We start from the raw sequence: 12,697 nt of genomic DNA on the forward strand, positions 1-12,697 counted from the left end.
AGTAATATATGCATGCATGAGCTATAAAATGCAAACTGTGTAATTCTGATGATGCTGTATATAAGTTAAATGCATATGTTTGCATTTAAAACTGGTATTGTGACAATATAAAGATAAATAGTAAAAACCCATGCTAATAACTTAAAAGTTTATTTTTTCTTTACATGGAATTATAATAGGAAATGAAAAATGACCACAGAATGTAAGAGACAGCAAGACAGCAAATGAGACACAAATAACAGAAAGAAAAGAAAAAGCTTTCTATTTTCATACTTTTAAAAGACACTTATTTCTTGCATTTTTATGTTTCATTTTGCATAATTTTGAGGTATATATTAGGTGTATATATTTATGGGGCACATGAACTGTTCTGACACAGGTATGCAAAGTGAAATAAGCACATAATGTAGAATGGGATATCCATCCCCTCAAGCATTTATCCTTTGCATTCCAAACAATCCAGTGACACTCTTTTAGTTATTTTTAAATGTATGATTAAGTTATAATTGACTATAGTAACCCTACTGTGCTATCAAAGAGAAGATCTTATTCATTCTATTTTTTTTTTTTTGCATCCATTAACCATCCTGATCTCCCCCCTCCACCTCCACCCCCCAACTCCTCCAGCCCTTTACTACCCTACCCTTTCCAGACTCTGGTAATCATCCTTCTATTCTCAATCTCCATGAATTCCATTGTTTTGATTTTTACATCCCACAAACAAGTGAGAACATGAAATGTTTGTCTTTCTGTGCCTGATTTATTTAAGTCTCCACTTGCATCCATGTTGTTGCAAACGACTAAATCTCATTATTTTTTATGACTAAATAGGACTCTATTGTGTATATGAACCACATTTTCTTTAACTATTCATCTGTTGATGAACACTTAGATTGCATCCAAATCTTGGTTGTTGAAAACAGTGCTGCAACAAATAGGAGTGCAAATATCTCTTTGATATGCTGATTTCCTTTCTTTGGGTATATACCCCACAGTTAGATTGCTGGATCACATGGTAGCTCAGTTTTTAATGTTTTGAGGAACCTCCAAACTGTTCTCCATAGTGGTTATACTAACTAAGTTCCCACCAACAGTGTACAAGGGTTTCCTTTTCTCCACATCTTCACCAGCATTTGTTATTGTCTGTGTTTTGGATACAAGCCATTTTATCTGGGTTAAGATGATATCTCATTGTAGTTCTGATTTGCATTTCTCTGATGATCAGCGCTGTTGAGTATCTTTTTTATATGCCTGTTTGCTATTTGTATGTCTTCTTTTGAGAAATATATCTTCAAATATTTTGCCCTTTTTGATCAGATATTTTCCTACAGACTTGTTTTAGTTCCTTATATATTTTATTTATTAATCCCTTGTCAGATGGGTAGTTTGCAAATATTTTCTCCCATTTTATGGGTTGTTGCTTCACTTTATTGTTTTCTCTGCTGTGCGGAACCTTTTTTTTTTTTTTTTTTTTTGGAGACAATTTCATTCTTGTCACCCAGGCTGGAGTGCAGTGGTGCCATCTGGGCTCACTGCAAACCTCCACCTCTAGGGTTGAATCAATTCTCCTGCCTCAGCCTCCTGAGTAGCTGGAATTACAGGTGTGCATCACTACACCCAGCCAATTTTGTATTTTTAGTAAAGACAGGGTTTCACCATGTTGACCAGGCTGGTCTTGAACTCCTGACCTCAGGTGATCTGCCTGCCTTGGCCTCCCAAGATGCTGGGGTTACAGGTGTGAGCCACCATGACTGGCCAGAGGCTTTTTAACTTAATATAAACCCATTTATTCATTTTTGCTTTGGTTGACTGTGCTCAAGAAATCTTTGCCCAGATCAATGTCCTGGAGATTTTCCCTATGGTTATTTTATTTTATTTTACTTTTTAGTAGTTTTATAGTTCAAAGTCTTAAATTTAAGTATTTAATCCATTTTCATTTGATTTTTGTATACAGTGGGAGATAGAGGTCCAGTTTCATTATTGTGCATATGGATATCCAGTTTTCCCAGCACATTTATGGAAAAGAATGTCTTTTGCCCAATGTATGTTCTTGGCACTTTTGTCAAAAATGAGTTCACTTTAACTGTCTGGATTTGTGTCTGAGTTCTCTATTCTGTTCCATTGGTCTTTGTGTCTGTTTTAATGCCAGCACCATGCTGGTTTGATTACTATAGCTCTGTAGTGTAATTTGAAGTCAGGTAATGTGAAAAGTCAGTTTTGTTCTTTTGCTTACAATAGCTTTGGCTATTCTGGGTCTTTTGTAGCTCCATTTAAATTTTATGGTTGTTTTTTCTATTTCTGTGAAGAATGTCATTTATATTTTCATAGGGATAAGCATTGAATCTGTAGGTTGCTTTGGGTAGTATGGACATTTTAACAATATTAATTTTTCCAATCCATCAGCACGGATTATTTTTCCATTTTTTGGTGTCTTCTTCAATTTCTTTTATCAATGTATTTTAGTTTTCATTATACAGATCTTCTACTGCTTGCTTAAGTTAATTCCTAGGTATTTAGTTTTATGAGTGGCTACTGTAAATGGGATTACTGTTTTTATTTCTTTTACAGATTGTTCAGTGTTGGCATACAGAAATGCTACTGAGTTTTTTAAAGACTTAAATGTTAGACCTAAAACCATAAAAACCCTACAAGAAAACCTAGGCAATACCATTCAGGACAGAGGCATGGGCAAAGACTTCATGACTAAAACACCAAAACCAACGACAACAAAAGCCAAAATAGACAAATACGATCTAATTAAACTAAAGAGCTTCTGCACAGCAAAAGAAACTACCATCAGAGTGAACAGGCAACCTATAGAATGGGAGAAAATTTTTGCAATCTACCCATCTGACAAAGGGCTAACATCTAGAATCTACAAAGAACTTAAATTTACAACAAAAAAACAACCCCATCAAAGAGTGGACAAAGGATATGAACAGATACTTCTCAAAAGAAGACATTTATGCAGCCAACAGACACATGAAAAAATGTTCATCATCACTGGTCATCAGAGAACTGCAAACCAAAACCACAGAGATACCATCACACACCAGTTAGAATGGCGATCATTAAAAGGTCAGGAAACAACAAGTGCTGGAGAGGATGTGGAGAAATAGGAATGCTTTTACACTGGTGGTGGGAGTGTAAATTAGTTCAACCATTGTGGAAGACAGTGTGGCAATTCCTCAAGGATCTAGAATGAGAAATACCATTTGACCCAGCAATCCCATTACTGGGTATTTACCCAAAGGATTATAAATCATGCTGTTATAAAGACACATGCACACGTATGTTTACTGTGGCCCTATTCACAATAGCAAAGACTTGGAACCAACCCAGATGTCCATCAATGATAGACTGCATTAAGAAAATGTGACACATATACACCATGGAATACTATGTAGCCATAAAAAAGGATGAGTTCATATCCTTTGCAAGGACAAGGATGAAACTGGAAATCATTCTCAGCAAACTGTCACAAGGAGAAAAAAACAAACACTGCATGTTCTCACTCATAAGTGGGAATTGAACAATGAGAACACTTGGACACAGGGTGGGGAGCATCACACACTGGGGCCTGTCGGGGGGTGGGGGGGCTGGGGGAAGGATAGCATTAGGAGAAGCACCTAATGTAAATGACAAGTTGATGGATGCAGCAAACCAACATGGCACATGTATACCTATGTAACAAACCTGCACATTGTGCACATGTACCCTAGAACTTAAAGTATAGGAAAAAAACCTATTTAAAAAACTAACCAGTTCTTCAAGAAAGTTAAAATACATTTTCAAAAATGCTACTGACTTGATTCTAAAGACTATCTCAGCACCTTCCACATGAGGCAAGAGAAGAAATGAATTATGAAGCCTGATTTCCCCTACCCCTGAGATCAACAGCTTCCTATAGATGGAATTTTATATTTATATTTTCCCATTGTCATTAATGGTAATTAACAACATGTAAATGGTATGGTTAAAAGTCACCCTCGTTTCACTTTTGATACTTTATATTTTCTTTGTTTGAATGCATTGATACCTTATGTTGATGTCTCACATTACTTCAACAGAAACAAAAAATACATTTTGAAAAAAAAAAGAAGAACTGCTACTGAGCTTTGTCTGTTGATTTTGTATCCTACAACCTCATTGAATTTGTTTATCAGTTCTAATAGTTTTCTTATGGAGTCTTTAGATTTTTACAAATATATGATCACATCATTTGCAAACATGAATATTTTGACTCCTTTACAATCTGGATGCCCTTTATATCTTTTTCTTGTCTGATTCTAGCTAGGACTTTCAGTACTATGTTGAATAAGTGACAGTGGGCATCCTTGTCATGTTCCAGATCTTACAGGAAAGGCTTTCAGTTTTTCCCCATTCAGTATGATACTAGCTGTGGGTCTGTCATATACGGCTTTTATTTAATTCTTGTGTTTTGAAAAAGGGGGCTCACATTTTAATTTTGAACTGAACCTCCTCAAATTAAGTAGCTGGTTTTCAGCTCTAATGCTTTCCTTGAGTTTAAACCATAGAAATTGTGCTAGCTATAATTAAACTCCTTCCTTCTTTTTCTGGATCCAAAATATTTCATTCTACATTCTAGATAACTACAAAGAGTCCATTGTTCATATGTGGGTCTTACAGACAAAAAGGGTATAAAATTTCCATACAGCTAAAGGTTCTGCTGTAATTGGCAGACCTGAGTGATAATTTCCTTCAGGGGAAAATACAGGAAATTGAAGGAACACATTGCTTTGAATTTCTCTATGGTGATGATATATAGAAATTACTATAGTAGAAATAAAAAATTTAGCTTCCTTCATATAACTGGCAAAATTCATGAATTACCACAGAAAAGAGATAAATAATCTAAAATTAACTTTTAAAAGAGAAAAAGGTGTTAAAGGGTTGGTAAATGCAGGAAGCTGTCAAACAGAGACAGTTGGGCCTCTTCCTCTGTATCTGTATAACTGGTTTGCCTCATGACCCACAAAAACAAATCCCAGAACAGTCATAAAAAAAAAATCTACCTTGAACTCCCCTCCATGTCTGCTCATCAGACAAACCGTAGAGCATTAGAGGTAGAAAGCAAGTACACAGTCATATAATTCATGCTTCTCATTTTACAGATGGGATAACTAAGGTCTAAAAAAGTAAAATGACTAAAAATAGAACCTCAGGATTGGAAGGATCCTTAAAAATATTGCCTAACTCTCCAACAGATGTTTGAATTCCCTCTACCAGAATCCTGCAAGGTGCTTGAAGAATCCCAGTTACTCATTGAGAAAGACATTTATTTCCCTTTTTATACTTCTCTCCCCTATTGAGTCAAAGACTATACTTACTGTAATCTCTATACATTTGTCCCAGCTTTTATATCTTGAGGCCACTTAGTAAAAGTTACTTGTTGTGGGACAACTGAACTTACTCCTTTCCAACCCAAATATCTCCAACTATTTCTTAATATCCAACCTAAGGTCATACAACTAGTCAGCGGCAAATCTGAATAAATAAATAAGGTCTCTTAATTTATTTTGTTATTTTCCTTCTCTTCTCCCTCATAGCTCTTAAACCATGATGGGTAAAAATGTGTGATCAATTAGAATTCGCCTAATCAAGCAAACTCAGTTTACTATTCAAATGGGGACTACCAAAAGACCTCTATAAAACTTGAATCAGACAAGCTAATTCCATCCATAATTCCCTCTCTTATTACTAAAATCCCTTGTATTCCAAAGATCACATATCTTCAAACTGTTCCTGGCCAATAAGCCTCTACTGAATTGCTACTTACCTTATTTGAACAATTCAGCACTGTCAGCATTTTACATCAAGATAGCCACAGAAGGAAAACACACACACACACACAGAGAGAGAGAGAGAGAGAGAGAGAGAAAGAGAGAGAGAGAGAGAGAGAGATATAACTCCAGATGCCTCGCCACTAAAATAAAGAGATATGAGTCTAGCAAATGTAGGATATGGGCCCAAGGAGAAGAATGGAGCAAAGGAATGGTTAGCATCACTGATTAATTTAATACCCTCTGCTGTTGGAATATGTCAAGCCTTAAAATCCTTACTGTCTTCTAAGGCATATGCAATAACACAATAACAATAGATGTCATTTATGGAGCACTATGTGCCAGACACCTTACTTGCAAAATAAGATTATTAAAATTCCTCATAGCTCTTCCTCTTAGGTGACTGATGATTTTCTCATTTTACTGATGAAGAAACTAATGTTCAGAAAGATTAACTAACTTGCCTAGGGTCACACACCCAGTAAAGTGACAAAGCCAAGATTTATCTGTTTCTGGAGCACAGGATTTTACCCTCCGCTACTTGTTTTGTATACAGGCTTCTATGGAGGTCTGCTATGTGAACTGTAGGGAAGGAAACAAAAGAAAAAAGTAAATTTTTCTTTACTTTTTAGAAACATTTATATAATCAAGATTGAAATCCATCCTCTCTGACTCCACTATACATCAGGATCAGACAAGTTTTCATGGGCAAAATAGAAAGAAATTCAGAGTTCAGTAGGTCAGGTATATAGAAACTGAAGCAGCAACATTAGTAGGAAGACAAAGGTAACCATGATCCTATGTGAGGGTAGCTGGTGCAGGGATAAAGCTTCTAAGATTGCTATTTGTGGATTTATCCCCAAATGCCTAGAACAGTGTGTGGTGCATATTAGGTGCTCAATATGTATTTGTTGAATGACTGAATTATAATCAAGTTATTTCAACTAGAGAATATTTCAAAGCAATGCAAGTACTGAAATAATTCAAAGCCAGGGAATTGTCCTTCAGGGCTAGTCTTAGTATTTTCCTGGAATGTTTCTAATAAATGCCCCTTGAGAGCAATACTGAGAACATTGGGTACAACATAGAATGAGACATAATCTGAGACTAAGTCCTCTTTCCAAGTAAGTACTCCAAACTTACCCTTTGCGGGGATTTATTTTCTCTGTCCTTTTAAAAGATAAATTTCTTTATCAGTTGTTAAGTTTGAGCATATACAAATCTAGTGGCCTAACTTCATTTAACCAGGAAAGAATCAGCCTGGAGATGTTAAGCAAGGTTTAAGGGTGTTAAGTTCCTCAATGATTTCTTAGACCTCAGCACAGAATATTGTCTGATGTCCAAACACTGTAGAAACAATGACACTTTTTGAAAAGAGCTATACTCTACTGGGTAAACAGGAACTATAATTTACCATCACGATTCTTTACATTCTCACTAATTTTTAAGAGTTAATGACTGGCAATGGGTTTCCTTGCCATTTATCTAATTCATTTCTTAATGTTTTTAGCAGACATTAAATAAGATAGTGCAGGGTGACTGTTACATTTTCATAAACAAATACCACAAAATCGAAATTAAATGTAGTCCAACTAATAATTCTTTCAATTAAACTCTTTTTCCTATGTTCATATATTAGTAGAAAGAATATTGTGACAAGATAAGCTTGTGCCAGAGGTTTATTAAAAACAACAGGAGTAACAGATCAAATTCCAGGGATATCCCTGATCTCAGTACAGATTCAGCCCAATATCCTGCTTGTTTAAACTAATCTTGGACCATGATCACTGATTTCCACCATGATTTCCTTGAGTTCCTGACCTGGGATTTGGGATAAAAGTGAACAGGACACTCTAAGAAGGCCTGGGTCCTGGAATTTAGGACCAAGCAAAGCAAGGAACCAAGGCATCTAAACTAGGGAACATCATCAAGTTTTACTAAATGTAAAAGGCAGGCACAGAGGAGCTCCAAAACTAGATATTTCTATGAGGAAGGATAGGTAGGGCACTGGAAGGCAAAGTAGTTCCAAGACTCTGGATGTCCAATTAAGTATGAAGCCAACTAAGTCAGTTGTAACAGCAGAAATCCTAAAGCAAATACGCCGAGTCTCAGACAGACGAGGAAGACAATAAATTCAATTCTTTAGGAACTGAAGTTCACCAATTCATCCATTAACAAAATATACCTACGTGCAAAGCAAAAACACAGATACAGGGAAACAAAACAGGATCCCCGCAGTTATAAATGGAGGTGTTGGAGCCACTTACAAATGAATTTACTTTTCGTTTCTTACCCTTACCACTTGTGATGGTTAATTACATATCAGCTTGGTTAGGATATGGTACTGTCCTAGTCTGCTAACCTGAATGTTTCTGTGAAGGTATTTTATAAACATGTAACCTGTCCTATTAGTTCTGTTTCTATGGCGAACTCTGACACTCATGATACACCACTCAGGTAACCTTAAACAAGTTCTTTAACCACTGTGAACCCAACTTTCTCCTTCATGTATAAAACAGGAGTAATATGGTTAGGCTATGTGACCCCACCCAAATTTCACCTTGAGTTGTAATTCCCAAGTGTTTAGAGAGATACCTGGTAAGAAGTGATTGGATTATGGGGGTGGTTTTCTCCATGCTGTTCTGGTAATAGTGAGTGAATTCTTACAAGATCTGATGGTTTTATAAGGCAGTTTTCCCTCCTCTTGCTAGCCTGTCTCTCTCCTGCCATCATGTGAAGAAGGTCCTTGCTTCCCCTTTGCCTTACACCATGACTAAGTTTCCTGAGACCACCCCAGCCATGTGGAGCTGTGAGTCAATTAAACCTCTTTGCTTTATAAATTACCCAGTCTTGGATACTTCTTTATAGCAGTATGAAAACCGACTAATACAGGGGGTAATAATATCTATCTCATAGGATGGTGAGATTCTTAAAACAATCTGTGAACACCTTATACACAGCATTTCATGTTAACAAATACTATTTATCAAATACTATTGTTAACAAATATTATTTTCCTTCCTCTTGCAATAGGCCTGACACCACAACCTTGACCTTTTGCTTATTCTGATGTTGGATAGCTTCTTAACCTTTCCAGGTTTTTGAGAACAAGAACTATGTATTCTACATCTGTAGAGCCTCCTAGAGGAATAATTCTGAAAGCTGACCAAATAGAAATGTTGACTGAAAATCTAGTATATGCTGTATATGAACCAGAAAGCAAACATGGGTATGGGGTGGATGATTCAGGTATTAGGAGAGTAGAGGCAGTTGGGGAAGAGAAAGAGAAAAAAAAAAATCTTGAATTGCCTGGAACCTAATGTATCTAAAACTTGAGTAAAAAAATTAACCTCACTTACCTCAAATACACAGACAGACATATGCTCATGCACACACAAATACGTATTCCAAATACGTCAAACCTTTAAAAGTAAGTAAAAATCAGTAATAAAGAATTCTATTAAAACACTAGAAGAAAATATTTTTAGTGGTTTAAAATGTCATTTAAATGTTTAATGGTTAAACGTCTAATTTAAACACTAAAAGAAAATATTTTAGGGGTTTAAAATGTCATTTAGATGTTTAATGTTTAAAATGTCATTTAAAAACAATTCACACAAACAAAAATCATAGGGAACAAAATAAATTTGATAATAACAAAATATAAAAATGATATGCAAAAAAAATCAAAACCAAAGTTAAAAGCAATCAATATACTAGGAGATGATATCTAAAATACATTCAACTAACAATGAGGGATCAAAAGACTCCTACAAATCCATAAAAGACAACCCAGTAGAAAAATAAGTAAATGATTTGTGCAGGCAATTTACAGAAGCAGAAATAGGAGTGGCCAATAATGAGATGAAAAAATGATCAACTCACTAGCAAATCAGGGAAATAATAATCAGAAAAATGAGCTATTACAAATGATCCCACATTTACAATGGTTCAACTTAAATGATTTTTCAACTTTCTGATGGTACAAAAGTGATACACATTCAGTAGAAAGTGGTATGATACTCTCTTACAATGCTGAGCAACAGCAGTGAGCCACACCTCCCAGTCAGCCACATTATCACAAGGGTAAACAATTAATAGGCTATAGTGTACTGTGTCGCCAGATGATTTTGGCCAACTGTAGACTAATACAAGTGTTCTGAGAATATTTAAGGTAGGCTAGTCTAAGCTATTATGTTTGCTATGTTAGGCATATTAAATACATTTTCAACTTACAATGGGTTTATCAGGACATAACCTTATTTTAAGTTGAGAAGCATCTGTACTTATCACTTATTATTTGCAAAAATTAAAAACTCTGATTTTGTCAAGGTTTGGGTGGAATATGGAGTAAATGCTGTGAAAGGCTTGGGAGAGCAACTGAGTAATATGTAGTTGTCAAGATTGTTTGCACCCAAAGCAACTTGCAAATTTGCAATTGCTTGTAGTTAGCAAGTAAACTCCTCTGCGTCTTCCATATAGAAATACTTGCATCTATGCACACAGGGCCATGCACAGAATTGTTGATTATGGTCTTGTTTTTAGTATTGAAAATTTGAAGACAACAAAAGTACCCATGAATAAAAGAACAGCAAATGAAATACAGAATGTTTATATTATAGAATAATATAAAGCTTATAAAAGGAATGAGCTAGATATACATGCAATTGCATAAATATTGCACCAAGACAATTTGATAAGTGAAGAAAAAAGTTTCAAGACAATTTGTACAGAATAAAACCTATTTTGTGATCATGCATGTGTATGCACATGAACTCTTACACACACATGCACACACACACGTGTGTCAATAAAAATTGAGGTTGGAGTTATTGGTCTAATCGATGTTTTGAATTTTTAAAAGAAGAATGCAATTAAAATATTAATTTAAGAGAAAAAGAAATCCTAAAGTCTTCAAATTAGCAGATGTAAAATGCTGAGAAATACTCCCTTGTAAAAAATTATTCTTTGTTCACAGCCACCAACTGTTTGTTCCTACACATCCACCCTGGGCATAGATCCACAATTCTACTTTTCCTCTGCACCGAGCCACAAATCTGTTCAAGTCAATGACTTCCTTATTGGGCTCACAGACATTAAACCATATCAAAAAAGAAAACTAGTCTAAGATAAGAGCAATTTGAAATTAGAGTCCATCCCAAGTTACCAAAGTGTCCAAAGTCTTCTATCATCTAATAGGTAGGAGGGCTGAAGGCCAAAACAAACACAAAAGGGTCAAATATATGTATTTCCAGAACTCATGCTTCTCTTCATGTGACAGTCTGTGCATTTGGCCCTAACTCAACTATTCCAATCGGGATTTTTCTATTTAAAATTTGCAAAATTGTAAATTGCCAACCTCTTCTGCATCTTCATCAATTAGTCAGCTAGAACTTGCCTGTCAGTTCCGCAAACCAAACTATATGATATTCACTATTTTTAAAAAGAAAATGATTGAAGAGTGATGAAGCAAGATGCTGGAATATGACCATCCAGTGCTGGACTCCTCAAAGAAACATCAATTTGAAAAATTACCGATTCATGAAAGTACCTTCACAACAGTTAAGGAATCTATGTAAGTGATTGCAGCAACTGGGTGGGACAATGAAATAAAATAAGATGCATTGAAAAGGGTATGTGGTGTGTGAGACAGTTACACAAATAACCACACCACCCCTCCCCAAAGCCCTCACAGTGTAGCATGAAGAGACACATCCTCCACATGGAGGAACAACAGTGGATGAGCATTCACCTTATCCACAGACCCCAGCACCAGGAAAGCACCCATCGACCTAGGCTCTAGGCCCACCCCAATGCAAAGCCAGTTACCATAGCCACAAGCTCCAGGCCCATCTCTGTGGAACAAGGCTTCAGGCCCACCCCAGTGTTGAGTTAGCCCAGACAGCATCAGGCTCCCATTAGGCCCTCATGGACACAGACTGGCACCTGTGGACCCAGGCCCTAAGCCAACTTCAACACAAGGCAAGTTACTGTGGCCCAAGGCTCTAGGCTAGCATCTGTGGACCCAGACTTCAGGCCAGCCCCTATGACCCAGGTCCAAACCAGACCCCACAGTCTCAGGCTCCAGACATACTCTAGTGTCAGACTGGCTCCTGTGGACCCAAAACACCAGCACATCCCCACACAAAGCTGACCCTCCCCAGCTCAGGCTCAAGTTCTGCCTCCCTGCAAGGTTGAACCCCATGTACCCAGAGCCAGGCTCAACCCTATGAACCAGGATACCAAGCCTGCCTATACAGGCTTGAGCTCAAGGCCTGACCCTGCAGATCCATACACAAGGCCAGTTATAGTGAACCTAGGCACCAGGCCCTAAAACAAGGCCAGCCTGCTGCCCAAGAACTCCAGAACCAAGTGTGAACATGGACTCCATCTGCTGACCCAACAAGAACCTCTAACCAAGATGACTGGTAAAGTCAGCTTCCCTGCCAAACCCAGTTTGTAAAGACTGAAAGAGGTGCCTACTTTTTCAAATGTGCAGATACCAACACAAGACCACAAGGATCATGAATAATCAAAGAAATATGACACCACCCAAGGAACAGAATAAAGTGCCAGTAGCTGACCCTAAAAATGGAGATCTATGAAATGCCTGACAAATAATTTTAAATAATGATCCTTAAAAATTCAGGGAGGCCAGGCATGATGGCTCATGTCTGTAAACCCAACACTTTGAGAGGTCAATGCAGGAAGATTGCCTGAGCTCAGGAGATCAAGGCCAGCCTGGGCAACATGATGAGACTGTCTCTACAAAATATTTAAAACTTAGGTGGCTCATGCCTGTAATACCAGCAATTTGGGAGGCCAAGGCGGGCAGATCATTTGAGGCCAGGAGTTTGAGACCAGCCTGGCCAACATCGTGAAATGCTGTCTCT

This window comes from Piliocolobus tephrosceles, chromosome 12 (genome assembly GCF_002776525.5).
Source record: "Piliocolobus tephrosceles isolate RC106 chromosome 12, ASM277652v3, whole genome shotgun sequence".
Lineage (NCBI taxonomy): Eukaryota > Metazoa > Chordata > Mammalia > Primates > Cercopithecidae > Piliocolobus > Piliocolobus tephrosceles.